This window comes from Physeter macrocephalus, chromosome 14 (assembly GCF_002837175.3).
Source record: "Physeter macrocephalus isolate SW-GA chromosome 14, ASM283717v5, whole genome shotgun sequence".
Classification (NCBI taxonomy): Eukaryota; Metazoa; Chordata; class Mammalia; order Artiodactyla; family Physeteridae; genus Physeter; species Physeter macrocephalus.
This window is the reverse complement of record NC_041227.1, coordinates 77,804,899-77,810,495: the sequence shown is the minus strand read 5'-3', so window position 1 is coordinate 77,810,495 and position 5,597 is coordinate 77,804,899.

The window sequence follows — 5,597 nt, the reverse complement described above, 5'->3', positions numbered from 1 at the left end:
CCGGGAAGATCCCACGTGCCGCGGAGCGGCTGGGCCCGTGAGCCATGGCCGCTGAGCCTGCGCGTCCGGGGCCTGTGGTCCGCAACGGGAGAGGCCACAGCAGTGAGAGGCCCGCGTACCGCAAAAAAAAAGAAAGTGAAGTAGAAAATATACAATGAGAACAAGTCACGTTCAAGAAACTTTTGTTTGTATACATCTGGGTCCTCGTTGGGATGGAAGATCTATTTCTTACTGGGAGTCATGGTTAAGAAAGACGAGGGAAAAAAAAAAGAAGGGCGAGGTTCACAGCTGTGGTGGCTAGCACCTCCTGTCCCCTCATATAGAGGACGGAGGGGGAGGCTGAGGGGCCAGGGCACCCTCCCAAGGTCGCACAGCCTGAGGAGCAGGACCCGCCCCAGAACCCAGCTCTGCAGGCTCTGAGCTTATTGCCCACCACAAAACCGCTGTTCTAATGAGTTCTTAGATCTCCAGGAGCCCAAAGTCAAACTGAGTCAGGTAAGGCCGAGCCCCGCATATCATGGCTTCTTTCCTGACCTTGACCTCCATCGCCATTGCCCTGACCCCCAAACTCTGCCCCCGGCCTCACTGTCAGCTGCACCAGGACACACCTGTCCCCAGGCACAAGCCAGACCTCCTGCAAAGCCCTCAACCCCAACTTCCAGAAAAAGGGCCCTGCTGCCTTTTCAAAGGGGAGAGCCCCCCACTTTCTGGGGTGGCCAGGCCAGGCTCGGGGGGTCCACCGGTAACCACAGCTCCCCAGAGGCCGAGCAGAGACACACAGAGCGGGGGCCTGGGCCTCCCCCGGGCTCCTGGGCCTCCTTCGGCTCCTGGGCCTCCCCCGGCTCCTGGGCCTCCTTCGGCTCCTGGGCCTCCTTCGGCTCCTGGGCCTCCCCCGGGCTCCTGGGCCTCCTTCGGCTCCTGGGCCTCCCTGGGCTCCTGGGCCTCCCCCAGGCTCCTGGGCCTCCTTCGGCTCCTGGGCCTCCCCCGGGCTCCTGGGCCTCCCCCGGCTCCTGGGCCTCCTTCGGCTCCTGGGCCTCCTTCGGCTCCTGGGCCTCCCCCGGGCTCCTGGGCCTCACCGGCTCCTGGGCCTCCCTCGGCTCCTGGGCCTCCCCCAGGCTCCTGGGCCTCCTTCGGCTCCTGGCCTCCTTCGGCTCCTGGGCCTCCCCCGGGCTCCTGGGCCTCACCGGCTCCTGGGCCTCCTTCGGCTCCTGGGCCTCCCCCGGCTCCTGGGCCTCCCCCGGGCTCCTGGGCCTCCTTCGGCTCCTGGGCCTCCCCCGAGCTCCTGGGTCTCCCCCGGCTCCTGGGCCTCCTTCGGCTCCTGGGCCTCCCCCGGGCTCCTGGGCCTCCCCCGGCTCCTGGGCCTCCTTCGGCTCCTGGGCCTCCCCCGGCTCCTGGGCCTCCCCGGGCTCCTGGTCCACTGGCCTCCTCCCGGCCCCCACCTGCGGTCGACCTTCAAGCAGGTCTTGGCTGTGGGCTCAGCAGGGCCCCGGAGGAGACCCCCGAAAGGAAACACAAGCCTAGAAATGGATTTTCTTTTCCTCCAAGAGCAATAGAAGTTGAATAAAAAATAAGTTACTATTTTTACGGCTGGGATCCAGTTGTTATAGCAACCAAGGGCCTGACTCCTGCACGGGAGTCGGGGTTGGACTGCGTGTGAGAGGGAAGACAGGTGGGCTCCGGAGGCAGCGGGGGCTGCGGGACAAGCCTCAGGGCCCTGACCTTGGGGCCTGCCTGGGGTCCAGGTCTGCCCCACCCGACCCCCCGATCGGAAGTCCAGCCCAGCTCGCCGCTGACCCACCCCACCACGGCAGGTGGTCCTAACATCTTCTCCCTTTGGTGCAAGCCCACCTCCTACAAGTGCTGTGGTCCCAGACTCGGCCCAGCCTTGTCCGCAGAGCCTGACTTCACCAATCCTCGGACTGGGTGACATGCCTCATCTCCACCTGCGGCCCTGCCACAGTGACAACTGTCGGGCACAGAAGGTCAGATCCTCGACCTCACCTGGCCAAAACCCCACTCGCGATCCCCCTCCCTCTCTGCTGCTTCTCCCCTGGTCCCCTATCTCCCAGAGGTGGTACCAGCATCACCCCACTGGGCCAAGTTGGACAGGGGTTAGGAAGCTCTGAAGTGGCCTCCCTGGGACTCAAGGCGAGGTGCTAGCACTCAAGCCTCCGTCCCGTCACTTGTAAAATCGGGGTAACAGCACCCACCTTGCAAGATCGCCGAGGAGCAAAGGTGGCCTGGGCCTGACATGGTTACGGAAAGTTTGCTTCCCCTTTAATCCTCTCTGTAACTCTACGTGGCAGGCGTTGGCATTGCTAGCATACAGGTGAGGAGATGGGCTCAGCCAGGTTAAGCCACGCAGCAAGCCACACGGCTAGGCTGAAAATCAAACCTGGGTCTGTCTAAGCCTGAAGCCCCTGCACTATTGAACAGACGTTGGTTATGCACTTACCGCGTTCCTGGCTCTTCGGAGGAGCAGAACGGGAAGTAGGTGGGTGAGATAAAGGCTGCCCAACCACCCAGGCTTCTGTCCCCTTCCCTGGAACCCTGACCACATCACCAGGCTCTCCCTGCCCCACAGGGCCATCTCTCCCTGGGACCCCACAGCAAGCCCTGACCCGATCCTCCGCCCTCTTGCTGACGTTGATCTCCAACAGTAGGTGTGACATGGACACCTACTATGTGCCTAGCAGGGTGTGGGAGCTAGAAGGAGCCACAGTCCTGGCCGCCTAGAGCTTGAGGTCTGGTGTGACAGAAGGGACGTGGGACAATTGCAAACCATCTGTTTATTTGATCAGTCGGTGAATTTGAGTAAATGTCACGTGCCTGATGGTTCACATACATCACCTCATGAATCCTTTCAACAGCCAGACCAGGATTCCCAACCAGCTGACCGACTAAGGCTTGAAGAGGTGGCTGGTGACAGGTAGGAAGGGTGGAGTCGGCTTTCAAACCCAGGCTGACCTCACAGCAAACCCCCTGCTTGTTTCCAGAATTTCTCTTTCAGTATCCCAGCCTCCCTGCTTGGGACACACAGGTGAATGGGGGGCAGGCCTGGTGAAAGCAACAACCCAGGGGCAGACAAAGTCTTGGAGGGTTGGGGACCACGAAGGGGGAGCAACTTTGCCTGGGGGCTCAGGGCTGGGAGGAAGTTGGGGAAGCTTTCTCAGCTGAGGCTGTATGATGGCTGGAAGGTAGCCAGGAGGACAAGGGGCAGCCAGCAGAGGAAGCGTCTTCCAGGCAGAGGGAACAGCATCTGCAAAGGCTCAGTGGCATGGAGCAGCTTGAGTGAGGGGTCTGGACTCTACCTTCTAGGCATTGGAGAAGCAAAGCGTTTTAAGCAAGGGGGTAGGCGAGCGGCACCCTCCACGCTACAGAAGCTCTGGTGCTCCCGGAAGATGGGCTGCCATTTAGGGCAGGAGCAGAGACTAGAGATGCTGGGAGACAGAATCTACATGTCTGCGAGTGGAAATGGGGAGAAGGAAGGCATTGGAGGTGGCCCCCCAATTCCCAGCCGAGGCCCAGCTTCTCGATGACGATACCACATTTCATCACATCTAAGACACCATCCATGTAAGGTGCACTTCTGTGTACCACGCAGAAAGATAAATCGCTGGCAATTAATTCTGCCGACGTGGTATTGTGAGCTTTTTCAAGCACACAGAGAAGTTCAGAGAATTGTACAGTGAACACGCGTATAAACACCACCCGGAATCTACTGCTAACATTTGGTCCTATCACGAATCTGTGCCTTGATCCATCCATCATTCCACCTTCTTTTTTTCTGAGTGCATTTCAAAGTAGCTTGGAGACATCATAATAAACACTAGCATACATATCTATTACGGTCCTCTTTCTTTTAGGAGGAAATCTACAAAGAGTGAAACACAAGTCTCGAGCAAATATTCACTGATATTTCATACTAACTGAAGTAACTCAAAAGAGAAAGAAAAATACCGTATGATACCACTTATATGTGGAATCTAAAATATGACACAAATGAACCTATCCACCAAACAGAAACAGACTCACGGACATAGAGAACGGACTTGTGGTTGCCAAGGGGGAGAGGGTTGGGTGAGGGGCTGGGGTTAGCAGATGTAAGCTTTTATATACAGAATGGATAAACAACAAGGCCCTACTCTATAGCACAGGAAACTTATTCAATATCCTGGGATAAACCATAAGGGAAAAGAATTCTTTTTTTTTTTTTTTTTTTTTGCGCGGTACGCGGGCCTCTCACCGCCATGGCCCCTCCCGTGGCGGAGCACAGGCTCCGGACGCGCAGGCTCGGCGGCCATGGCTCACGGGCCCAGCCGCTCCGCGGCACGTGGGATCCTCCCGGACCGGGGCACGAACCCGCGTCCCCTGCGTCGGCAGGCGGACTCTCAACCACTGCGCCACCAGGGAAGCCCAAGAATTCTTTTTTAACTTATTTTTTGGCCACGCTACACGGCATGCGGGATCTTAGTTCCCCAACCAGGTATTAAACCCGTGGCCCGTGCAGTGGAAGTGTGGAGTCTTAACCACGTGACCAGCAGGGAAGTTCCCAGGAGAATATTAAAAAGAATGTATATATATGTGTATAATTGAGTCACTGCTGTACAGCAAAAATTAACACAACATTGTAAATCAACTATACTTCAAAAAAAAAAAACACATTCACTGATATTTGACAAATGCATACACATATGTAAGCAAAATCCTATAAAGATATAGAACCCCTGGGGGCTTCCCTGGTGGCGCAGTGGTTGCGCGTCCGCCCGCCGATGCAGGGGAACCGGGTTCGCGCCCCGGTCCGGGAAGATCCCACATGCCGCGGAGCGGCTGGGCCCGTGAGCCGTGGCCGCTGAGCCTGCGCGTCCGGAGCCTGTGCTCCGCAACGGGAGAGGCCACAACAGAGGGAGGCCCGCATACCACAAAAAAAAAAGATATAGAACCCCAGAAAGTTCCTCCATGCCCTGTGCCAGTCAACCCCCATCCCCACTCCCAGAGAATACCACTCTTCTGGTTACTTTTGCCTGTTCTAGAACTTCCTATAAATGGAATCATACAGTCTGTATTCAGCATAATGCCTTTGATGTCTTTTGATATCCTTTGATCCTCAGCATAATGCCTTTGAGATCCATCCAAGTTGTTTCGTGGATCAGTAATTCATTCCTTTTTTTTTTTTTTTTTTTTTTTGTGGTATGCGGGCCTCCCTCCGCTGTGGCCTCTCCCGTTGCGGAGCACAGGCTCCGGACGCGCAGGCCCAGCGGCCATGGCTTCACGGGCCCAGCCGCTCCGCGGCATGTGGGATCCTCCTAGGCCGGGGCGCGAACCCGGTTCCCCTGCATCGGCAGGCGGACGCGCAACCACTGCGCCACCAGGGAAGCCCCCATTCCTTTTATCACTGAGTCGCTCCCAGCGTGCGGGCGCACCAGGGTTAGTGCAGCCATTCCACCGTTGATTGACGCCTGGGCTGTTTCCAGTGTTCGGCTGTTATTGCCACTAAGAGGTCATCGAATGTGAAGACACATCCTGATTTCAGGGCTAAGATGGGAACTACAGTTCGAGCCACTGTGAACTGAGCATTTATTACCTGCAAGGTGTGT